Genomic DNA, 25,977 nt, shown 5'->3' with positions numbered 1-25,977 from the left:
TTGGTAGTAAATACCATGCACGTGACGGCCCAAAACCAACTTTGGCGGTGTCTTTGGTTTGTTGAAATTCTTGTATTTTGCATGCATGATTATGAAAGTTTATTTTTGCCTTTACCGGATTTACGGTGAGACGGATAAGAAAAAGTGCCACAAAAGACAGACTGGTGGCATTTGATGAATCATCAGTTGGTCGACTTTGTAAAATAATTATTTGCTCATGCGTTGGCTTTTGGCCCAATGTTTCACGGTTTTCACGCATTTGTTGTCATTCCAGCACTGGTTAATGTGTTAAATTCTAAAAAATGTTTACATTATTCATTGTATGGTTCATATTTTGCAAAACAACTTAATCCAAATTGATTCATCAAGTCGATTTACGTGGTCCATCAAATGCTTCCATCATCTGCGCCATTATTAGATTGTGATTCTTAAGTGCTTGGACTGAAAAAAGTAGATGATTATGAGTGGAGGAAGGATTGTTTGGACAGCCTGCGATAGTGGATAAGTGCTTTGGGTGTTGCTGGAAAAAGCGATATTACAGGATGCTAATGATAAGGTGTTTGGCGTTTGTGCGTGAATTGAGTTGTGTGATATATTATCTTCCCATTTCTACTTCCAACTTCATCTGTGCTAAGAGTAAAGAGTGGCCCATCGACCGCGCACTACTTTGCGTGAATTAAGTTACATGCTCAGAAGTTACATTTTATACTTTCTGTTTTGTGTTAATATGTTTCCCTAACGTTTGTTTTGTTTGTTGATTCGATAACTTGAGAATAATTAGTTAAGGTGACCCTGAGTTGTATAAATTTATCTGTTAGCGAATTCTGGTCTGTGATTTTTGGTTTTGTTTAACCCCCATAGCAACGCTAAGAACGCGGAGCGATAAGTTTAAGTTAGAATAAGTTAAGTACAGTTGGAAGACAGAAAAAGTTCAGCATCGTTTCAAAAGTGAAAAAGTGATTTCATTTAATTTTGTAGTTTTTACCACGCAATGCTTTCTCTTTTTCGCATTTGATTCATTTTCTAATGCGTGCTGCTTAGCCCGATATAACGTTTGGAAAGTTTACAACTTCACATACTAAGCCGTACCATTGCGAATTACTACACAGTTTCGATCGGTCAAGTGCCTATTGTTTTGCGGACATGCTGTTCGGCGTTACCCGATTATGTTTTACAACGTGCAGTACATTGTGCTGCGAGGTGATTTGTCTTTCAATGTGACGGTACCTAGCTAACGCAATTAACATAACATTATACAATTAACATAAAAGAACTCTGACACACTCGCAAGTACACCAAGAGGCTCTTAAGGTTTTTATTTCATGAATATGATTTTTGTGATTCAGCAACGAAAAATGTTTGAAAACCAAAGATATCGTCACATTGAAAACAATCCGCTTATTAATGTACACGCACATATACAAGTCACGGTGGCAAGTTCGGTTTTCGAAAGAATGTACTAGCTATGCAAGATCACCAAGCGCCTCTTCGAAGCTAAACAAATAATTAGCTCGTACTTTTTACATTAACATCGTCAAAATTTAAATCATCTTCTCCACGTGGAAAGTTCCTTAGATAGTGTTGGTAATGTTTATGATTGGAAGCCTTCGATACAACAAAACTTACGATGTTGCCTTTGCATTTCTGAGAATTGTCGCTTAAACTTGGTAGAAGCGTAGAAGTTACATAAATTCAACAAAAAGTGCGATTAAAATAATCCTCACCCAAACACATACATGGACATTCTTTTGGACAACTTTCATGACAGCAATGCCTTATATAGATAGCAGTATTTTCATAACATCGGTTAGTTTACTTCATGTAAAATTTTGAGGTATGGTTTTATGACGAAACACTTTATTCATACACTGGGTCTCTCCTGAAACATTTGGTTTAACAAATGTTTCTCCGCAAACGGTACACGCAATTGAAACCGTGAAACACGCAGACTGGGACAAAAGCGTGTATTGAATCGTTCCGTATTCGTTCAGGCTCAATACAAACTAATTTTTACCAAAACTGTACCGAAAGTGAAGAATCGAATTGAAATATCTTACCACTGTTTCAAGTGTCACACACAAAGCTAACCACTCCACCAGGACAAAGTATTAACGTACAGGCTACAACTAACGATTTAACTGGGCGCAAATAAGGAAAAAAACCTAATAATTATTACAAGCCGAGAGCAAGGATTATTTGTTAAATAACCAAAACGTGTAATGAAAGATGTCGAAACAGAATCGTCGAGTCGTGGTAAACCAGACACAATCGTCCAACCATGTGGCATTTCTATTGTTGAGAAATGCAGACACATTGCATCTAAGATAATAAGGAACCCATTATTTATTGCAAATACTAGACTAAGTACAGCAATTCATTTAACAAAGATAATCTAATTCTATGTAATGTATTGAACTAATGGACAAATAAAGAAAAATGATTACAAAATGCTAAACTATTTCTCTTATTCTTACACACCCACACACTTTTTGCACTGTTCCAGTTGCTGATCGCTTTATTCTACAATTTTTCAGTAAATTTTCTCAGCTTCGTTTACTGATCATCCGTATCTTCAGCTAGCTTCCCACTATCTTCGCCGTTTTTGGTGTTTTGTAAGAAATGCATTGGAAATTTGCATACGCAAGAACCAATCTTTGTTATAAATATAAATATAGACCAAAAAAGGTAATCTTCTTTCGCCCGAATAGGGACTTGAACCCTAGACCGTTGGATTAAAAGTCCAACGCTCTACCGACTGAGCTATCCGGGCCGCTGGAGAAAGCGGGCGCCTATTTGCAACCGATTGCCTTATGCGTTCCGGGTGCCAGGATGCGTCATTATCTCAGCTGGTAACGGAGCAGGATCTGAAGCAGGACAGTTTGGTGCCGCAGGCCAACGTAACCCAGATCTCTGCCTGCGCTGACCTCTGACCGAATACGATTGGCTGTGAAGCCACGCGTTATTTGCGAACGGATCGTTACAGCGTGTGGTTTGCGAACTAAACAAAAGTATCGTAACCGAAAAACAGAAACGTAACGATCATTTCCTAGAATAACACCTTTTTAAATGGATAAATGTTCTGCCTATGCCTATCACAATATTGGACATTCAAACTGGAAACTGGAAAGCAGAAACAGGAAGCAACAGCAACATTTTAAAAATTGAAAAGATGTTCAAAATGTTCGCTAGAAAGTTGATGGCGAAGGCGTGGAGGCAAGACACAATGTTCATTAATCAATTAACCTGGAATTAATTAAACATAATTTTTTCGTTCATGTATTGTGATATTTATTAAATGAATCTATATCATGTGTTTTATACGCATGTGTATCAATGTAATAGATAGTTTCGAATATGGTTTTCTATTATTGCTTTGGAGAATGCTATGTAAAACTTGTTCTGCACTGTACCGTGATACGTGAGAACCTAGACGTTCCTTCAATACCGTGTAGGTAGATCAAGAACTCGAATGGTATGCATTTTCACCTGGGATAGGTACTGGCATTTTTTAGTTCAGTGTCAGCAAGTTTCTATTGTGGTCCCGCACCGGAGGACGGCATAAACAATCATCGCCCATTGCAAGGTCCATGGAGCATCTAGCCAAATTGAAGGATAAAGCGCAACACAAACGGTTCTTTTGCGCCTTCCGCAACATGGTCAGCAACAACGGAGGATCTCGTAGTGCATTTGCAGTACTTCCGACTAGCATGGACCAGCATTTGTACCGAATGGGTTGGTAGCATTGATTTTCGCAAACCGTCAGCTAAGGTTTTTCTCGGTTAGCGTTCCAACGATGGATACCCACGCGAGTTTTTCGTTCAGCTGGCCATCCAACGGACTGGTGTATGCTTTTCCACGCTTTCGGTACTGGTTTTTGGGGAATGCATTGCAACCGGATCATTTATCACAATCTGCTTCAGAATTTCCTTCCGACCGGCCGAGCGAGCAGTTGGACAGCCGGAGATATTGCAGCCAATGCTTCGGTGGTGAAGCTGCAGAAACATGCAAATTTACTTTACTCGTCATTTTTGCATAGAATTTTCCCATGTGTTTCAACGATGATGAGCGTTGGAAACGATCAGCATGCATTCCGTTTGGCATGATCCAACTAAACTTCGCATTCCAATTATTTTGCCTTAATTACGATACGACCTTAATTACATGATAATTAAATTTAGGTCTGAAATTTGTAAACTTTTCCTTATTCAGAAATCAACGCGGCCAACAACATTCTTAAGTAATAAATACTTAATTTTTTGTGATTTTTTTCATAATTCTTTCACTATAAGTTATGTATAACACATGGCTTAGGGCAAAACATTCAAAACTATTTAACAGCACTGCTTTCAGCACAATAATATTTTATTCATGAGTCATTCTTGTGATGTCCTTTGCTCCGTGATGGATAAGGACGTCCATAGCGTCTGATCTATAATTAACGTGATTAGCGACACGTCAATAGTTTTTTCGCTTTGCACCAAGCCACACTAAAACTAGAGGAATGTTAGTAATCGAAGTGCATTAAAGCCCTGCATCACACTTAATGCAATTTAAATAATGTGAGGCTCTATGTTCATGTTCGGTGCCAAAGTTTGCTAATACTCCGTATTACGCGTGACCTTACGCGATTTAACCATCTCCGGGAAAAGGATTCTCAGGGCGATCGAAAACGTTTCACAGCGCCAGCGCACCACACCAACGGAGTTACAAAAATTCAATCAAAAGTTTGGTAATTTCAAATTCAACACATTTGCATCGCTAATGATGACGACGATGGGTGACCAGTACTTTACAGTCAGTGTGTTTTATGAATTCAGGTGGGTTATCCGTGGAAGGTTGACGCGAGGGAGGATTTTAAAAATGTAACATACCATCGATGGAGTGGCGCTGGTTGCAGGTTGTTGTTAAGTGGCACTGGATTTGACGGCCGAATGGTGCGAAGCGCAGGATTATGCAGGGCCAGTGTGCATAACGGTGTGCATAAATTGCAACGACGCAGCCACATCACTAGGGGCAGGTGCCTCAAAAAGGACGCATCGTACGGGTGTGAGGATACATTTACATATTCAATGAAATAAGCTACCACGTGCTGTGCTGCGACGTCTACTCGAATTTTGATGGCCCGGCCAGTGATGATGGCCGGTGATCCAGTGGCAATCTATTTACTGGAAGTTCCAGTGTCATAAAAAACGTTTTTGCATAAACAATCCGTCCATGGAGTGATGGAGTTGAGTGGAGTTCTTTTATTGTAGATTCACAGCATTGGGTTTGTGGTACGATTAGTTTAAAATGTGTGGCGTCGGATAAACCAAAACGCGTTCCGGAGGTACTTTTGCGGGGTTTCGGCTTAAGGGTGCGCGTTATCAATGAAAGAATCAAACCATTGAATCGATTTTCGATCAAGCGCATTAGGAATTTTATTTCCATTTGGATTAAATATTCATTGCTTACTGTTATCGTAGCAATTTCCATGCAAATTTTCTTTAATTGTCATTGATATTTAAACATTCCAAATATACCACTTACTCCGAAGACTATATTTAAACTGTAAGACTCCAGTTTCAATGAAATATGGTTAGTACGCGCTTCTTTCAACTTTGATCTTAGTTGATTAGTGCATAGACGCAACAGTAAATAATTTTCGTAACCGGATTGGTTCACATAGCGTCGCTCCCAAAGCGGTTCGGTATTTTCATGCCGAAAATCTTCTCGTACGAACTTTTCTCATTTATGACGCGAGCCTGATAAGCTGTTACTGTAGAATAGAAACAAAAAACGAGCATTAGAACGAGCCGCTGGGCAGCTGGCAGGACGAAATATTGCGAAGAGCATTAATACTGCTGCTGAACATGGGTTCGGCACCAAAAAGAGGCTCGTGCCAGGGATCTCTCGCTCTTTCGTGGCGGAAGTGGCTCGAACGGCCGGACGTCGGAAAAACCGGCTGGTGAATTTCGCACGTTTTCCGCTTTCAATAAAAATCTCTCCATTTCGCGCACAATCGCACCGCACGTAGCGGAAGGCAACGGGTTCTTTTTGTATCATTTCAACAAAACCCCGTGTAATAACCGAAGGGGCCACCGTAAGGAAGCGGCATCAAACTGCCAACAGCTGGCCGGGCTGGGCGGCTGCAAGCATAAAAACTTAATCCCTTCTGCGGCGAACTTGCATATGGTGGTGGGGCGTGAAAATCGACCATGAAATGATGCAACTGAGGCTCGAACGGGGGCGGTGGCCGAAACTGAGGCCCTGAGGTTAAAAGTTTCACTGCGCAAGTGGGCGGAAGCGAATTTTGTGCCAGCTGCTCGGGTTTAAAATATAATGTCGGAAAACGGCACATCTTCTCGTGGCTCGCGGCGGATAGGAGCATCCCGTTTTGTTTCTTTCTTTGGGATCTGTAGGTTTACTAAGTACCAACTACAAGCACTGACTCGCTTAATAATTGATGTGAACTCTTATTCGAATGAAGAGCATTTGAAGACATCTGCCAGGGCGCACACACAACTTACTCTATCTCCGGTGCGAAAGTTGCAACAAGGCGGCTCGTTGCAACTTCATTTTAGTTGTAACGCTGAAAGTTTCTCTTTGCATCCGTCTCGAATGGAAAGGCCTGTTAAAAAACCCAAAGGGTACGGATTCTGTACCAGAGAAGTTACTGTAACTGTTGTGAAACAGGTGCCTACATCTTCAACGATTATGCCTGAGGCGAACCAAACAGGAACGAAAAATGATAAATAAATAACGGTGCAGCTTAACGAGAAAATGTAATGTTCCCCATAATCGGTGCATGGGGAAAAATACTAATCTTCAATATGTGAACGAAACACAAAAATTAGCGTGGCTTCTACGTACGAAGGCTATGTCGAGGGTACAAGAGACGACTCCCCGAAGGATTGTCTATGCTATGAATTGGTCTATGAGTCTACTCGAGCCTGAGAAATTTTACCGTCACGGAAGAAAGCTTCCGATACTGTGGCAAGGCATTTCGGGACACTCTACAAGGTGAACAGCTTACAAGTTATTTCAAGTGCGTTGGTTATCTATCCCATGGGAATGAGGTGTCCCCGGATATGTAAAATTGCAATGTTTTGTGGTAATTGTACGTACTACTTTCGTTCGTGTGATGTTACTTTGGGACAAACTTTTTTAAGGTTTAATTTAACGTTGAAATTTTTATTTCTCATGAGAAGTTTGTAACCATTATAAAATGGATAGAATAAAATTAGAATGTAATCATTATTGCCATTTTAAACCTCTACCTCTTTTACATTACCTTTACTATATCCTACTTGCAATTTTAAAGCTGCATAAATGTAGAAAATTTTATGCAGCTTTTGTATATCAATCAATAAATAATATGTGAGCATCATAAAACAACTAAAAGAGAATCCCACAACGAAATTTCGCTACGTGATTGTATTACATTTTGATGAACATGCATGGTAAATGACTCATCTATTTCACTTAAGTTGAAACCTTCCAAAAAGCACGCTCGCCATTGTCGTAAGAAAGCTTCGGCCAGCTGCAAATAAATTTTTGGTCATCCGTTCCAATGATGTGGCGTTTGTTGGATGCAATCATCCGTCTGTGTGCTGCGCATTTCGCTGTAAAATACCGACCAAAAGATAATGCTTTCTATTTTTTCCTCTCAAACTATTTAAAATATGAATATCATTCCTAACTAACAGGTTGCTACCGACGGACTACAGGTTAGCATCCGACGGTACTTCTAACCATGTTTGGGGTCCCGTTAAAAATTGCTTTCACTAGTGAACAAATAAAAATAAATTATTTTAGTTACTTAACTGGTGACCTAATTATTTAGTATGCCAATCTATTTTATAAATTATTGGGCTGAGGTGAAGGTTTTCTTTTCCCCTTTTCATAACTCTTGTTGTGGAAATAATGTTTTCAAATATTTTGCTGCAAATAGTTTTTTCTATAAATCAGACTGTATGACTCTGAAATTCTTTTTGCAACCACTTTGACCCAAGACGAAGGATAAACTTTTCGTTAGACCTACCGGACTCCAGCAACGAGACAGACCAACGGACGAGGCAACCAAGTCCAAAAATCCGAATCATCTTACGAAGTTAGAAAATATTTTTCAATCCGCTCATAGTCGTTGCGAAAATTTATGCGCCAAATAAATCTGCTTTCCAATCCAAGCCGCTTTGATTCGTCGGTTTTTCGCCATTTAGCCAAACAGAGCGCCGCGCAGCTTTGGGTCCGTCCGGCGTGTTCGGTTTCCGGGTTTTCTTTTTGCTTCAGTTGCCCGTACATGGTCAAATTCCATTTTCGCTGGTAAATTCATTCGTTATCCTAGGTTTATGTGCCTGGCGCCTCGCTACGAGGAGCCGCAATCTGGGTCGCGCAAAGTACCGGGCACAGATGCAAGCTTCCTGCTCATCAGCGCAGTGGGAATGGATGAAAAATGAATTAAAATGAGTGATGATGTAATGAATGGCGCTGGATATGGATTCCACCCTCATTGCCAGCCGTTTCAGCTTGACGATGTGCGGTGAGGTGGTGATAGTGGAAGTAGTGGCAACAATTAAAATGGCTGCATCGTTCAAGTGTCGAAAAATGAATGGAAATTGTTTCTGCTTGCGAACTGTCCAGCACTTTGCCGCTGATAGATGAATCGCGCCGCTTGCAAATGCGCTCCGTCGTTTCACTTTGAACTGAGACGAAACCGGAACAGAAATGGGCCTGTCAGTGTTTCTTGTTTGTTGGTGATTCGTTTTGGCAAATTAACAAGAGGAAACTTTTAATTAAACTGAGATGGTAAGCCTATCGAAAGAAAAACGGCTCCCGCTACGGGACAAAATGGCACGGAGTGGCCGAAGATGAGTGCAGAAAAGGCATTAAAAACTATGTCGCGTTGTTTGGCTTGTTTCGTTCTGTGCCGCTTTAATTGGCTATGCTTGTGGAAATAATGCAGTCAAAAATACGCAGCGAAAAGATAAATGTTTATGAAGTGCACTTAAAGATGTGCACTGCCCATTTTATGTTTTCTTTTCTTCCATGAGTTACGTGTTTTATGCTCTGTTTGATCATCTGCCAACCTTTCGCAGGTCGTTTCAGTGTACTTTTATACAAAGGTTTAATTAATAAATTCAACGAGACTGTCAAATATATTTGAAAGCTAAATGGAGTATGCTAATGTAATCTTAAGATAATACCAACCCTTCAGAGCAGGAGTTAGCTGAATAGGAAAAAAAGATTAAACCAACAAGACGCAAGACGATAAGCCAGTCTCACGAGCAGGTTGGTAGTTAGGTTTAGGGTTAGGTTAGGATAACCAAATAAAAGGTTGTTTTGCGTTCGGGAGGGTCTACGGCCGTTACATTCCGGTAGTGCCTGAATTCAAGCGACACTTTATGGTGCCATTATCGTAGTCTCCAAAATTGGCTAACTTGGTCGTCGTCGTCGCACTCGATTTGTTGGTTGACTCGTGCTGGCCTGACACTAGCTGGGTAAATATTTTCGCATCAATTATTAGTAAGATTTTATTAGCATCCCATCGTTGTGTAGTTGACGTGAGAAGGGTTAGCATAGGGCCTTACGAAGGAGCGTAGCAAAAGTGCGATTGTCTAAAATTTGAGACAAGAAGTCTTGCCGGTTTATGTTAATCAAGTAATCTTATGGATTTTTTAAACACTTTCAAGAGTTAGAAAATTGATATTGTGTCTTAGATCATTTTTTTTAAAGTTGAGAATTCCCGAATAATTATGCAGTTCTTTCTCGCAAGCGACTTTTTGCTGTATTCTATAAAAAGGGATTTACATAAAAGTTTAACAACCCTTAATTACCCTTAGTTGCAGAGGTCAGTATATAAAATAGTACTATTAAGCTCTTTATCAAAAACATACTTTTAATGCGTTCGGCAGTAACGGGGAATGTAAATGAAGTACAATTGAGGCTGGCGAGTATCCTCGATACTCCGATACTCCGAAACCCCTGTTTTGCTACACTTCAGTCTGATTTGGCTTCGCAATCTAATGTGTTGCGTATGGCAGCCTGTCTGTGGTGGGAAAATTATGAATTAATTAAAATTTTAATTTTTACCCGACCATCTTTCTGGTTTTTATGTTGCGCTGTAATCCGGAGGTTGTGGAATTAATTTTGTCATATGCACAGTTTGGCGTCTGTTCCTGAAAGCTTGATAGAGACATTTTTAGCATGACATACGGTTTAACACGAGCAAGACTGACTGGTAAACAAATTTAAACATTTTTTTTCATGCCAATCAAGTGTCACGAATGGCAATTTTGACCGCACAGCCTCAACATGCTGTACAGATCATCAGTTGCATAAAAATATTCCGTATTGCTTTATGTTTAAAACAGCCCACCACCCGAATACCTAATTCAAATCAAATAATAAAATTTTCCTAAACAAATATCGTGATAAGTGAAAGCACTCTCAAGCGTAAACACCTTCACGCATAAGCTGATTGATATTGAGTCTGAATGCGATTACGCTCGTCGTTGAACATTTTCTTCGCAAAGGATCCGAAACATCTTGAAGCAGCTTGAATTTGGGTCAGCATCTTCGACAGTGTTAACGCATTTTTGAAGGTCTTCGGGTGGGAATACTGGCCCCAATTTATTTATTCGTGGCTTTACACCGATAGGCTATATGTATGAAAAATAGATGAAAACGCTTTTTATGGTTTGTTCCGGTACATATTTATCGAAAGGGTCAGCAAACTGACCCAGTCTGTTCAGAGGGTTCAGAACGACCCCAATCAACTGCGGCCCCCGTTGCGTGGCCAAATCTTTTAACTTCGACCGAAGAAACGGTCAGTCGAGTGCACCGTTCTTCGGTAATCGAATGTAGTCCAACGCAATCCCGCCCAGCGGCAACAAACCGTTTTGTTGTAGCATCGGATCCAGCGTCTACAGCGACCATCTCAAGCCGAGTTTCGAGTTTACGGAACAACCAAAGTGCGTGCCGGACCATCACTTTCCCTCTCCACGGCTAAAAAGGATGATAATTTGATTTTATTGCTTGTCTTAGTGCAGCCTTTCGTCCGTTCTTCGCTTGGTTCGCTTCGCTTTTACGATAACGCCAGTTTATTGGGTGTCATAATTCAACCGAATCCGGATCTTTACCGAAAACCGGAACCACGACCAGGTCAGCCATTACGAGGAGGAAACACTAACTAGCAGGGCCCCGCTGAAAGGGTTTGATGTGCACAATTTTCGTCCTACCGATGCAGCGTTGGATCGTTTGATTCCTTGGGCCAGGAAAGCATATGTAACGACCCATCAGGGTATGCTACCGAAAAAAGAAACCACACACTTTGACCGGTTGGCTTCATGAAAGGTTATTAATTTACTCGCAAAAAGGTTACGAACCGGACGATCGAATGGCTTCTCACAGAAACTGCTCGGAAAATAATATGGTGGCCTCCGTGCTTTACGACTCTCGCAGTGGTCGAATGAAGTGAAGCAAATCTTTAGCAAAATCTTGTGTTTTCCCCATTTTTGATTCGTAACAGGCCGTATTTTTATTAACTCAAACATTTGTTGACAGTACTTTACTGGCATGAGTGGTTAAAATATGGAATGTTATTATTAGTATAAGTCTTTCCAATAATTTAAATCCTTTAAGATTTAAGTTCCTTGAGAATGTGTCCGTTATATTCAATATCTGCTTTGACAAAATTGAACCATAATAACATAAAAGCAATCAACAGAACTTATTCCACTTGTTACCTTTGTTTTTCGCTTGAGTTAAGAAAACGGAAGGACTCAGTGTCTTGTTGGCAAGTGAAGATCCACCTGATGTGAAGTGTGCTTGAAACGACTCCGGCAATTACCGGTCCTATGACTTCACATATTTTTCATACATACTTTTCTTCTCAATTCCGACCGGATATTGTTCGATGGGTACTCACAGGAGTTAAGAGTAAATGGCTGTAGAATGCAACGCTCTTTACTTGATAGTACCTCTACTCTGTTCGATGATTGCCGCATCTACAGTGGAGTACATGCAGGTAGGGTCACAAGGACCGGAACTGCATAACTGCACAATTACATGCGCTCCGTGAAACTTTTGCAATACCTTTCTAATTGATTGCCCGGGAAGCGTCTCCGACAGGATCTCCGCAGCGCGTGGCATCATATCTTGGCCATGTTAATCCTGTTTTTCATCCAAACGTAATTAATGAACAATTTCCCAAGTACCTCTCGTTTACTGCTGTCCAGCTACTGGTGTGCACATCCTGTCGTCGAGCGGCGACCGGAAGAAATCGGGGACATTGGGAAGCTCGGTGGAACTTTTAACAACTTAAATCAATTCCGACGAAAGCCGAACGGTTCGAGCCGGGTCGGAATTCGGATGGACATAACGATGGCCATGCCGGCTGGAGTGACAAGTCCACGTGATGCAGCAGCTGTGACCATTCGCCAGAGCATGGAAATGAGCGTGCGGAGCATGGAAGGATGCATTTCGACGGAGAATGGTGGTCGGAAATTACTGCCTCTTGGCTCTCAAGCTCGGGGAGCTTTACCGATAAATGGTGTGTTGATCTGCCAAGTCGGCAAGGGCTCTGAGGGGTTGTTTGCCAAACAAGTCAAATGCCGATTGACTGAAGTGTTCAGTAGTTTCAGGCACACTGTTCTAATGAAATGCTCTCTGAAGCCCGTGGTAAAATAGTTTCCTTGTAGCTGTTTTGTTTTTATTGGAATGTTTTCGGAATCCAAATTTTCTGCATTAGTCGATTAAATTGGTTCGTTCGCGGTCCAGCATTGGGTATTGGATTTTGTTGATTTGATGTTGGGAGCTTCCAAATTCCTTGATGGAATGCAGTCGGTGGCTTAGCCACAATGAGAATATTTCAGTTACATTGGCAGCAATGAATCAATGACAATAATGGAATGCTTTCAGAGATTACATTTTGTGGCCCAAAACTGTCGATAGTGTTGAAAAGGTTTGCTGATTTTACCATATTTCATGAATGTGAAATTTCAGGCAAAGGATTTAGTCATCAAAATCATTAGCACCGTAGAAAGCACTATCTGAATTTTGGACTTTTTCCGCATTTCACACACTGATAAAATTGGGGAAATTTTGGAATTGATCCACAAGCGTATCGTAAGCTTTCAGTTTTGTTGGTTCTCTCGGAAAAATCGTCCTGAAAATTGGCGCCACGCCAACATCTATTAAAGTTCGTTAAGATGTTTGTAATCTCCGACTTTCGCCGGGGCGCCGGGAGAGGTCAACGGCGGCCTTCAGTTTTGCATAGCACATAATATACGAATGTCATTAGCTGGTCGTCGGTCCTCTTTTTTCACTTCATGACCCCGGGTGGGCGTTCGTGTCGAGAAACCTAATATCGAATAAATATCAGCACTCATGATTTTTCACTTACCGCCCATCGCTAACGACCTTCGCCCGCTTTTCGAAGGATTATTAGCCTCGGCTCCTTTCTTCGCTCCTTTCTCTCTGCGCTCCCACTGTTCCCACTTCCCCTGCCATGGTCTCGGCAGGACGCCTCAATGTCGTAATCATAATCATCGCCCCGGACACAGCATAGCCAGCCCCCGGGGGACCAGACCAGACACGAGATGGATCGGTAGAAATAGAGCGTCAGGGGGGGGCGGGGGGGGTGCTAGTGGATTGAATTGCCACTGTAGCCACCGAACAGGATCCTTGCCCCTCACACAGACACACACATACGTCGTAGTGCAGTAAACAGCAGGCTCGCCATTTATGAGCATGTTTGATTTATATTGCAAAAGCATGTCAGAAGCGAAAATACAAAGCACACGTCCATGCGCTAATGCTCGGGCCCATTGCCGACGCCCGCATCGTCACATCGCCACCAGGACACGCCTGATGGTCTGATGGCTGCCACTGTGTTTGGCACGCAATCATATGGCACCGATATGGCTGCCTGGCACCGTTAGTATCCTCGGTGTGACATGTTTGGTTCGAGGTCCTTCGGCGCACACTAGCGTTCGACACGTTCTCGTTGCCGCGTTGTGAAGTCTCTTTGCACGATTCGAGGTGTCCCGAGGTGCAATGAACTCTATAGAGTTCGGTTGTCATTAAGAGGGTTGCAAATGGTTTCGAAGGCCCATGGAAGAGCCTCTGTTTCCCAGTACTGTGAAGACAATATCCGATACCTAAAGGTAGTCCGTTCTTTAGAAGAATGGCTGCACTTTTCCTGCTACAGTTCAATCCTCTTCCCCCAAACGGCCTGTTGCAGAGGATCATTCCATACAATTGGTTCTGGAAAGAAAACTTGAATACTAGTTTACCAACAATTAAGGAAATGAGTAAGGATAATTACTTATCGCATGTTCATGTTGCAATCTAACCTGTACTTATCAACTCGCTGTTAAAACTACACAAAAAACGAAGAGGAAACGAACCGAAGTCAAGTTTCCTTGGTAGAGTTGCATAAAACTCGATTTGGTCGCCCCCCGGACCGGTGAGCCTATTCCGTGATCGGGAAATCTATGTCACGACTGCTCGCAACAACTACAAGCGCCAGCTATCCTGTCACTTCTGGAAATAAGCATCGTTTGCTGAAGAAACCACCTCGATGGGTGGCATAAACACCTCGTGGAAGCGCAGAATTGACGTGGGTAGGTTGTTCAAGGTACGGTCCGATCGACGGTTGGTAGAAGGAAACTAGGTTTTCTCGGCCAAAAGAAATGGGCAATCACGAAAGAAACTACCATTAGTGGCCATTGCAGCAGTTGGAGTTCGTTTTATATTTGTTGCCAATTTCGTCCTGCCAATCCTGAAGAGTTGCGTGGCGAGCGATTTAAATGTGAATGGACGGAACGGTATAGAGACTTCCCGATGGTAGTATCAATTGCCACCTGAAAAAGGGCGCAATGCTTTCCAGAATAACAAACAATCGAGGGCCGTTGGGCTGGAGAAAGCTACGCGAATCTGTTACTGACCTAAATATGTTACTTTCACGCTGAGTGGCAGCTGCGTGGCATTAAGCAGCTCTCTGGCGCCGAAGCCGAACACCTGTGCGAAAACGTCAGTCCAGGCGGAAATAGTTTTCCCATTCGTTCCGTTGTCATAATTCAAATGGCGTATTGTACGTTGGAAAGCGCACGGCACGGCCCGGCGCACGGTGCGGTTGATGTTTATTGTTGTGGCTCGTGACATAGACGTATAAGACGTTCGTAGGATGTAGGTACAGGGGAAATATTAACATATCTGCACAATAACGTCCTTGAAGGCTCCAAACAACAAGCGCGTTCTGCGTGATCGTTGAAATTTTCGGTCAGGAATTCATGCGGAATTATGCGATGCGAATTGGAGAACGATTTTCCAAGAAGTGAAACATTCTCCTGCCGCGAAACTTTGAGAAGAGATGGATTTATGTTCGTATTCATGTATGCGCTAATAAATCGGAGACGAAGTAGAGATAAGACAACAGAGATATGTTCTGCAGATATGTTCCAATTTTGAGAATTTACAAGAAATCGCTATTATTATTACAATTTGATACGATGATACATAGAAGTAAGAAAATCCGTAAAGTTTTTATCATGTTTCATTTAACCAAGTTTTATAAGTGTTTATTGAACGTTGACGTCTCTCTTCTGAACCGGCTGCATCAAAAGATTTGTTCTATATAATTGAGACATTTCCTCCAAGAATCTTCGTTTATTATTCAGATTTTTTGGAAAGGCTGAATAAAATCATTCCGAAGCAAAGGGCTGAACAAATCTGTCTTCAGTCTAAATATTTCCAAAGTTTCACTATCTAATGATGTTTGTCCGGTGACCACAGAGCGATCCACAGGTGGTGTCTGGAAAGCTAACCACTTAGGAGGTGTGTGTTTATTTTTTGTTGTTGAAAATGTTTCCAATTGTTGTCTCCGTTTGCCGGAGGCCACAGAAAAGGCCTTCCGCGCCAGCTGAGGGTGTGAACAATTAGGCCGAGCATGGAGCAGAAATCTCCAAGAAGCAGCAGCCGGACCACAAACTTCGGACTGGCCGCCCGCCCGATGTTTGCACGCTGGCCAATCCTTCGCCGGCGGAAGCAATCAAGCCGTGCGTCCGAAGGGATTTTTGACGACGCAAGGAAAACTTCTAATAGAAAAGAGGCGAGCGACATAAATAAACAGCCAAATAAATAAATAACAAACGGGGCCGGGGCCAAAACATTTTCTCATCAGAAGATGTTTGCCAAGGGTCCGGTTTCCGTTTCGCTTCCGTCAACATGGCCGTACCTACTTCTTTCTCGTCTTCTCCGGGCTGGACGATGGGGAACATTCGTCGGGTTCGGAGTTTGTTCCGGTGAGCGGTGCTCAAACTTCCTTCGTTCTTCCCCACTGCAAGGTATTTATTAATCTTTTATCAACCCCCAAAGCGGTTGACCCGAAAGCCGACCCAAAATGATTCTCGAGCACACAAACGCACACATACACGCGCTGGATGTCCCCAGAAAAAGGACTCGCGGTCGACGGGTCGACCGTTGCTGTCAGATCAAATGCCAAATTTCTGTGAAAACGCCATCATCATCATTAAGGTTATAGATTACTTGCTAATCTGTCTAGCAGCTTCCGAGATTAGAGCCAACGGAGGTGAAACTTTCCAATCGTAAAAGAGGATGCCACAGTTTCCCACCGCTCTGGTCCTTTCTCGTCGGTCATCGGATCCTGTTTGATGGTTTGCCACTGAAAAAGATAAAATTAGAGACACGCCGAACAACGATTGTTTCCAACGCAAACAGTTGATGTACAGTTTTTATTTGTTACCTTTCAGATTTGTTTACTATAATTGTTTAAACTGTACAATAAATTCAAATTATTTTTCTCATGAATGTAATTAAATTAAAAATTAACTCACATTTTACTATCTCTCTACAGAAGTAAAAGAAGAACAATTTAATTAACAATAAAAGATTCTGCTTAAACCAAAGTTTATTTTGAGATTTTTTTACATTATTCTATCTTTTTAGAGACAGTTTTGTAAACAGATCGGCCAACACAACCTTCAACATTGCTGTGCGTATCTGGCCAATCTAGATAAAATGTGTCCTTGCTGTCACCGTTACTTACGGCGGTCTTGATGATACCTTTCCGATGCCATCGTCCAAAAAACGGAGCATCGTCTGTCTGGGCAACAATATTCAACAATCCCACCCACAAAGAACACCTCCTCAGCATCGGCTGAAATTCGTGTCGCTCGTCGTGCACTTGGCACTGACGACGACGGTCAAGGAGCTTGGGAAAGTTTGTACTCCGCAAACAACGCTTCCTGACCGGTCGGTTCCCTGTTCTCCACTTTCGCGCTTTGCGTTTATCGGGTTTGAAAAGTTCAAAGCTCCGCTTTCTTCCGGTGGTTGCGGTGGCCATTTCTCGTCCTTTTTTTTTATAATCCCGTCAAAATCAACCAATGTCACTCTACAGGCCCTATCGGAAAGGGGGGGCGGTCGGGGCATTTTAATCAACGTATTATGGCGATCACCTTTCCATCCTTCAGTCCATCGTCAGTTTTGCGCCGTTTGTCACAAAGTCTGAAGAGCAAGGGCTCCAGAGGCTAATGGAGAGGCCATTCCAGGTGATTACTTAAGCACTCGGATGCTTGTCAAAGGTGAAATGCAGGAGCAACTTTGTGTCTTTGTGCGTTACGCATTTCACGTTTGAAAGTATGACAGATGACACTGAAATTTACAAAGTCTTGTTAGAAATTCCACAAACCGTGGAACTCGGTAATTGGAAACTGATTAGAAAATTCCAGAGTTTTTCCACAGAGAAAAAATGTCTTCTCTATTTCTGGCTTTATTTCAGTTAAAGAAATTCGTGTAAAATGCAGAAGCAGATTTTCAGGCCGACAAACGTCGCTGGCTAACCCTGACATGAAGCCGTACGCATTACTTTAATTGTGTCTTTTAATTTAACCGGTACCAACTCATGAATTCATTACCAGGCCCAGGGGGGAGAGCCGCGAAACTTTTATTGCCACCGCTTGAAACAGGAAACAGCAGCCAAAACATGCGCCCATTCGTCATGTGTGAAGGGCTTTAAAGTCCGGTACCATTGCCAAGCCACAAAAATGTGGTTACGTGTTGTGTTTTTTGGTTTACCAGCAGATCCTTAAGAAGGAAACATTGTGCATTCTGGAGGCGTTTCAGAAAAGTCACCGCCTTAGGACAATTGTAGTTCCCAAGAAGCTACGTTTTAACGGGCCAAGTGACGACTATGTGAGGCACTCCTTCGCTATGGCAGGCTTTTCCGCAGCAGATTGGCCGAACGGGTAGAGGCCGAGGGCGACACAAATTTATTCCGCCGACGAAACATTAACCCAAATATTCGCCTAATTTTCTTCGGACGAAAATGGTTCCAAGATTTGCCGCAGAACTTTTCTTGTGCCAGTCCGCGCGCCGACGGTCTTGTCGGCCCCGGTTCGCTCAAGTTTTCGCCAAACTTTATGCTACCACCGAAATGGTGATGACGACGACGAGCGACGATGATGATGATGATGTGCACGGCTTATACGCGATACGCAAAAAGTCTTCGGCACCTTGGCGGTGCGTGCGTGGAATGGCAAATCGGGTCCGCGTTTCCAGGAGCGCGCTGGAATCGATTTTCCAACTGCATCGCCACTCGTAGCGTAGAACATGGACCAGGTCGATGCGGATAGTGCCCGTCTGTTCGTTGGTGGGCTCGGAATAATTAGACGCACTAGCTGCAGCTCGTAGACAAACGCCCCAGCTCAGTGGATATGGATCCGCCGTTCTTACGGAAATTGTTTGGCTGCCCGAAAGGATAGTGCGAAGCTAGCCGCTCTCTGGCGCGTTCTTTCGTACCACACGCAGTTCGACCACTGCGTGGCGCTTATGCGTGCGAAAATCTGCAAACAACGAGTGCATTAATCTGCTCAAAGCTAATTTATCTCGACCGGTGCAATAAATCAGAATTTCAACCGGGCCGGCTATTCCAAGGGTCTATTCGACGGAACCAACCACAGTGCCCCAGTTGGCTCTAGAAAACGCTTCACGCACGGGAACGAGTTGGAGCCCGGAAGTAAGAACCTCCTCTATCGCTGCGTGCACACGCTAGTCCCTGCTCTGGCGAAATTAGCAACAATGACATCCAATAAAATGTGCCTTCCGGAGTGTGTATCTGCGGCGCAACGTGGCCGGTGGTGTGGCCCGGACAAGCTACACCTGGTGCAAGGACCGTCCGTCGCTCGGAAGTCACCGGAAGAATACTGGCCTTCCTGACTGCATTTGTTCTTTGTTTGCACAGAATTAGTACCCAGAGCTGCTCAGGTACCACGGTGCTGCATCTGTGGCACCGTGCAACCCGGGATCCTGGCGTTGTTCCGCACACGCATTCTCAGACTGGGTGAGCATGCAAAGGAACCTGATTGCGCTTCGATTAGCGGTAGACGATGGTCAGTTCGGTTGCGTGTTACGTGATTTACGGAGCTACGGAGCGGACGTGGGTAAACAATCGGGGCCCGGAATCGCTGCGGTAAGATGCGTGTGTGCCCCCCAAAGGAGATAACGGTTGTGGACGGTAATAGCTAATCAGATCATGTTTTCAACCGTTCTTTCGCACATCAAAAGGCCGGAGTGGCCGGCAAGTTGCAACCGAAACGGGATACTCCTAGTTGGTTTGCTTGGGTTAGTGGTTATGTTGTATCGGCTTAGCAGGGTTCGCCATCCGAGATAAGGCAGCAAGAAATAGGGCTTAGAAATCATCGAAGAGACAAGGCAGTACAAAAACGATGCGCATCACGTCCAGCTAAAATGCATCATTACAACAGGCCACAACGGCTATTCGGTTGCACTGGAACTGGAATGAATATGGGGTAGACTATAACGCCAACAGAACTGATAGCCAGCAAGGTCTTGGCCGGACAAATAATTTAATTTGAATCACATATCAATTAATGTTATCTCCTGCACGGCACATGCCATATTGTCAACAGTGCTCAGATATTCATTAAATAAGGACTCGCGATGAAGAGCGGCACCTGCTGACCACCCGCCGGTTGCAAATGGTAGCTCGCCGGTGCCGTTAAGGACCTGCGTCTGAAGCCCAGCCAATGCATACCAAGTTGGGGCCGGAAATTGGAGAGGAGTCCTCCGATGTTTGTTAACCGACCCGGAGGCGAATGGAGTGCAGTATGATATCTTAGTGCCGAGTTGGCCGCCAGTAGCGTTGCTGTATCTCCCGCATGGATTGTCTTAATCTACATAAAATGGCGGACGTGGCGGTGCATACACACTGCCCCTGGCTGCCCACGACGGTGGTTTGCGCCTTCTATTGAACACGGGCCTGCATCCGCTTCGGTGGCACCGGAGACATTGCACAAACAAAGGCGAAATTGTTTTCTGCAGTGTTGCGTCCAGCCCGGAACACAATACGGACGGTGGGTAATATCTGCACATTCATGTATGAACAGTTAACGTCGTCACCGAGTCCGCTGACCAAGCAATTGTGAGCGTCACGAGCCAAAGTTCTGCCCAGCCACGGAGCAGATTCAGACGGTCAGGCGATACCTCATGGGAACGGGACGATAACCGGTTCATGCTCTGGGCCATCGGAAGCCTGAGGGCTCCGAGGATCCGAGGACCGGTCATAGCCGTTGGCAGCCAGATTTAAGGCAACCCAAGCTGGAAACTTTGCCTCCAGTTTCGATGAATTTATGATACTGAAAGTGCTCGGCTCGGCGTCGTCGCCAGATGCTGCCAATATCTATTCGGGCCGGTTCTGGGCCGTGGGTCCAGTGTGCTGTTTTATGTTAGATGACCAGCGGCATTACTTGTTGTGCAGGGAATTGAAGGTGCCACAGGGGAGGGCGCCAGAACACAAACGTCGTCATCGAGGCTTGGTGGCTTGCGGGTCCAAGCAAGTCATCCGCTACTTGGGCATAAACTTGCAACACACCTTTACAGAAAACAACAGAGATTAAGAGAAGCATTCCCAGTGAAACAAAGTTCACGACAACGAATCAAAAAAAATTATGGAAAGAAGGATAATGATAAGGGTAAAAGCATAACAAAGCATTATTTTTGTCATCGGCAGAAACATCGATCGAGGATATCGAGGCATCCGGATATTAACTTCATCCGGCCACGTGGCGACACACTTAAGGCAATGGAAAAGGACACGGGTGCGAAAATCATTATCCACAGCAGAGGTTCTGTAAAGCCATCCAGCCATTGCCGGGCAGAGGCGGTGAAGAATTCGGCCGATCGCATCAAGGACGCAATCTGGCAGGGTATTGAAATAACGATCTGCGCCGCATGCAATTGCTTGAGCTGGCACAGCTGAACGGGAGGCGGAAAGGCCGCGGTGTAACGAGGCTCAGGTGCTCTCGGGACACGAATTCCGGGGGGTCACCCGGAGGCTCTCCCGTATCGGGAGCAAATAAAAAAAAGGGGAATCGGAGGTAGGAGGACTGTGTCCTAAAATCGGTTTTATTTCAAGTGACGCACGATGAGTGATTAATAGTTTTACAAAAAGCTGAACATTTGTATTTAATCTTTTTAATTTCATCCCAAACTTCCATTTTTACTGTCAATTATCGCCATGTATGTACACAGTTCGCTTCCAAAACTCTGGTTTAAACTGATCTCCCGAAAAGAAACGCCAAATCCTCAAGCGGAAAAGTAGCACGCTTCGGACACGCTTTCAGGCTTCAGTCCTGCAACTCTCGCTTTGGCGTAATTTACCACATGTTGGCTACAATTACTCGCCTGGAACATTGGCCGCATAATTCTCTCTCTTCGGACGGCAAGGTTTTGTTGTGTGCCGCAGTACGTTTTTTTGGGCCACCTCCCCGTCCACGGTGGTCTTTTGATGAGGGAATCAAACTTTCGGTGTCGTAAAAATCCGAGCCCTTACCGGGAACGGTGCGCAGCGGGGTGGAAAATGCATCAGGATGTAATTGATGCACATTTCCTCATTTCTACAGCCCGCCGGTTCGGACGGGTGAATTTATTGGGGTGTATGATACGATAAATTGGCGGCGCTTTAGTACACAACTTTGGTGTACCAGATTCTCGTACCTATCCCAAATGTGTTGTTGGTCCAAAGTAAGTCACTGAAGTAGCAGTAAATTTGCAGCAAAATGTATCGCGGCATGGGAAAGTTGCGCTCTTAACGAGCACGTTAGTTGTGGTTTCTGATTTGTAGTGTAACCGGAGCTCAATTACTGGCGTTTGCTTGTTTTCGGCCAGATAGTGTAGTTTATTTTATTAATTACGCTCGCTTAGCTTTCGCTGGCGTATTTTCGTGAATGAACATGTGAAACATGTGAAATATTTCAGATTCAAAACATTCTGCAGGAAATCTTTCAGTTTGGCATCCCTTCTCGCGAAACGTCAAAATCAGTTTGTAAACAAATACGTTGTTGCTACAATTCGGTTTCGGTGCTAAAAGTGTGCTGAATTAGTGATTGTTACTCGAACAAACTAACGTTTTCCGGCTACATTATACGTTTGAACAATAGTGCCATTGTAGTGAATCGATAGGTCGTTTGATACGCGTCCCAGTGTGCCGAATCATAGAAGAGTGTTAGCATGGAAGGAAACAAGTGTGAATCGCTCTCAGCTGGAGCGGAATCGCGCCTACGAAACGCGCAAACCCAGCATGGTCACTACAGTTCCGTGGATGAGGAAAACATCGTCGTGCTGCAACGTTGCTTCACCCCGCAGCCTTCCGGCGACGAGGACGATGTCCAAGTTGTTTGGTTCGAGGAAATTATTCCGCATGATAAAGAGGTAAGTTGGTGGCTTTAATTTTGGAAGAAACTGCTAAAAAAGGCTCTGCTCGTAGCCGTTTAACGGATTACGTTTGAATGTTGTATTAATTACACAAAACATGAAAAAGCCACTCTTAAACTAGCAGACGGGATGAAAGATGTAGAGTTGCGCTTATCTTCTTTAATCCTCGTGCCTTATGCACTATTACTATACTATTGCACTGTTACAATATTATTATTATTACTGTTACTTTTATTGCAATGTTACAATACGGAAAAGAGAATTGTAATTCGGAGGTAACTGATTTGCTGAATTCTGTGTCCTCATTACGTGACCGTCAAATGTATAAAAAATGCTGCACTTTGATTGGTTAAAAGGTTTTAACCTCTTGATGTTATTGGACTGCTTTTTGAGTGCTAAGAACTTACGCAAAGTGCGAAGTGCGTAAACGTAAATGTGGCTTGAGCAACATCGTTCATTTGGCACCACTGTTTCTGTCAATCCTGGAATTTGGAATTTAAACTTATCGTACTGAAGAGAAAAGATGGCATCTTCGACGAAAGATAAAATTTCGTTTTCGCATAATTGCATGCTCTCTGGAAAGTGTCAGAAATGTTGTTTTCTGGATACAACTGCTGTAATGATGCTGCTAAAGGAAAGGCATCTCGAACTAAGAACTGGTATTAGCAAGAAACAGCGGCCACCTTCTGAGTACGCTGTTGCGCTAGTTTCTTGGATCAACAACTATGACATAGTGAAACAGTGCTGTGATATCTCAGTTTACCCAGAACTTCTGAAAATAATTTTCGATGTTTTGTAAAACGTGATAACAGACAAAGTCCCGGAGTATATCAGCAAAAGTAGCAAAAAAACAGGCACACACATCGTTTCGATTCACGATCATTTGGAATCATCTATAATTGTAACCAGCAGAGGTCAGAAACCGATCGGGACATAAAGCGACCAGAACTTCAGCAAATGAGACAAATATCCTGTTCAACTCCTCATACAAAGCGGATCACCATGGATTAGAGATCGGCATTGGCGGTTGTTTCGTTGAAGGCTGCTTGGTGGCGATAGCGCGGTGCAGTGTTCTTCGGGCTTGGTTTGATTAACGCCGAACATGGCTTGCCGTCGGGCTGCGAACGTGGCGTCTGGAGTCCCTTCATCTGCTGACATGACTGTTTACAATTAATTTGCTGCTTAGACACCATATTTTATCAGATAACACCGCCGGTCTTGTAAATGGCAAATTTTCGTTGAAGGATCCCACGGAAAGGTCCGTCGCACGCCGTCACTAGCAAACCGACCGGAATCCTTATTCAAACAGGCTCATGTCCTTGCATACCCAAAGTGAGACCAGACGTATTTCACCTTTATCTTTACGTCGAAAGGGAGGGAACTCTAATGGCATATTAACAATACGCTGGAGAAGCAGCGTCCCAAGCAGCGATTCTAGAGGTCGGCATCGGAACGGATTCAGCCAAGCTGTGAAAGAGTTCAAAGTGAAAACCATCCAATCGCAAGTCTTATACACTGGTTTTTAGTACGTAGACAATCATTCAACTGGTGCGCCTGTATATTTTGTTGACAATCGACAAGTTTCATAAGAAATTTGAAAAAATATGAATAAATAAAATAAAATAATAGTTCGATTCTGTAAAAAAAATTACTACATTTGGTAGTACGAGGGTCACTATTTATATTTCGGGAATAGGAACAAAAACAAATAGTGAAGCTGCGAATATATTTTTATTGTTTTTCAAAGTACTCGCCACGATGATCGATACACTTTTGCATGCGCTTAAACCAATTTTCAAAGCATTTATTCCATTCCGAATGAGGTATCTCCAAAACATGATTTTTGAACGCTTCAAGAGCTTCTTCGGGCGATGAAAATCGTTGACCACGCAGTTTATTCTTCACGGATGGGAACAAAAAGAAATCATTGGGTGCCAAATCAGGGCTGTACGGCGGATGACCCATCAATTCGATGTTTTGAGTGCTCAAATAGTCTCTTGTTTGAGCCGATGTGTGAGAGCTGGCATTGTCATGATGAAGAACAATCCGACGTCTCTTGTTTGTTTTCCTTATTTCACCGAAGATTTCTGGCAAACAGATGGTTGTGTACCACTCAGAATTTACTGTTCTACGATCCTCTAGAGACACTGTTGCAATATGACCAGTTTTTCCGAAGAAACAGGCCACCATTTTCTTTGAAGTGCTTCGTGTGCGAACAACTTTTGTTGGATTTGGTTCATCTTGGAACACCCATACAGTCGACTGCTGCTTACTTTCGGGCTCATACGAATATATCCATGATTCGTCACCTGTCACGATGTTATAAACGTCTTTTGAAGCACCGCGATTGTTTTTCTGAAGCATTTCTTTGCACCAATCGACACGAGCCTTTTTTTGAGCGATTGTCAAATTATGTGGGATCCAACGTGAACATAATTTTCGCACAGCTAAGTGTTCATGTAAAATCGCATATATGCTGGTGGAACTAATGCTTAGGGATGCCTCAATCTCACAATAGGTTACATGACGATCTTGCTTAATCATTTCGTGCACAGCATCGATGTTTTCTGGCACTACAGTCGATTTTGGACGACCTTCACGAAACTCGTCGGACAGCGAACTACGACCACGATTGAATTCACTATACCAGCGATACACAGTGGTTTTTGATGGAGCTTCATCGCCAAAAGTCAAATTAAGTTGATTGACGCACTCTTGTTGTAATAATCCACGTCGAAAGTCGTAAAAAATCATCGCTCGAAAATGTTCACGATTCAGTTCCATTTTTTTGCCGAGACGAAACTTTCAACTAAATATAAAATAAACAAATAGCGTCCGTATGACAAAATGTTCTGAGTACGTATGTCGTCAAAAATGTCAAACTTTACGATGGAACCATCAGATGGACTCACATGACATCAGTGTTGCCAATTCCCGAAATATAAATAGTGACCTTCGTATTGCATGCATAAACATTTAATCTTATAAAAAAGTCGTTTCAAAGATCCTGGCCTTTGTTACTTCTGGAGCTTCTTTTCTCGATCTTACCCATTCAAAATTTTGAATTCAGTTGCAGAAATCGATAAATATTGCGGGCATGAACATTCCAATTGGAGCAATAAATTGTTTCCGTGCGATCGAAGAAAATAATTTTTGACTCATCCGAATGCAGGCTGGGTCCACATGACCGGTTTGGAGCTCAAAGATTTCGTTACATTGTGGAAGATCACTTGAAATGTCGGCGGT

The 25,977-nt window shown here is 43.3% G+C and overlaps 1 non-coding gene across 1 annotated transcript; it reads right to left on the bottom strand.

Moving 5' to 3' along the window:
• Positions 1 to 2,697: 2,697 nt before the first annotated feature.
• On the bottom strand, positions 2,698 to 2,770 carry Trnak-uuu (transfer RNA lysine (anticodon UUU)). The gene has a single exon. It is a non-coding gene; the product is annotated as a tRNA-Lys (tRNA).
• Positions 2,771 to 25,977: the final 23,207 nt, after the last annotated feature.

This window comes from Anopheles bellator, chromosome 2 (genome assembly GCF_943735745.2).
Source record: "Anopheles bellator chromosome 2, idAnoBellAS_SP24_06.2, whole genome shotgun sequence".
NCBI classification, from domain to species: domain Eukaryota; kingdom Metazoa; phylum Arthropoda; class Insecta; order Diptera; family Culicidae; genus Anopheles; species Anopheles bellator.
The sequence above is the reverse complement of the archived record's forward strand: the minus strand, read 5'-3'. Positions and strand labels throughout refer to the sequence as shown.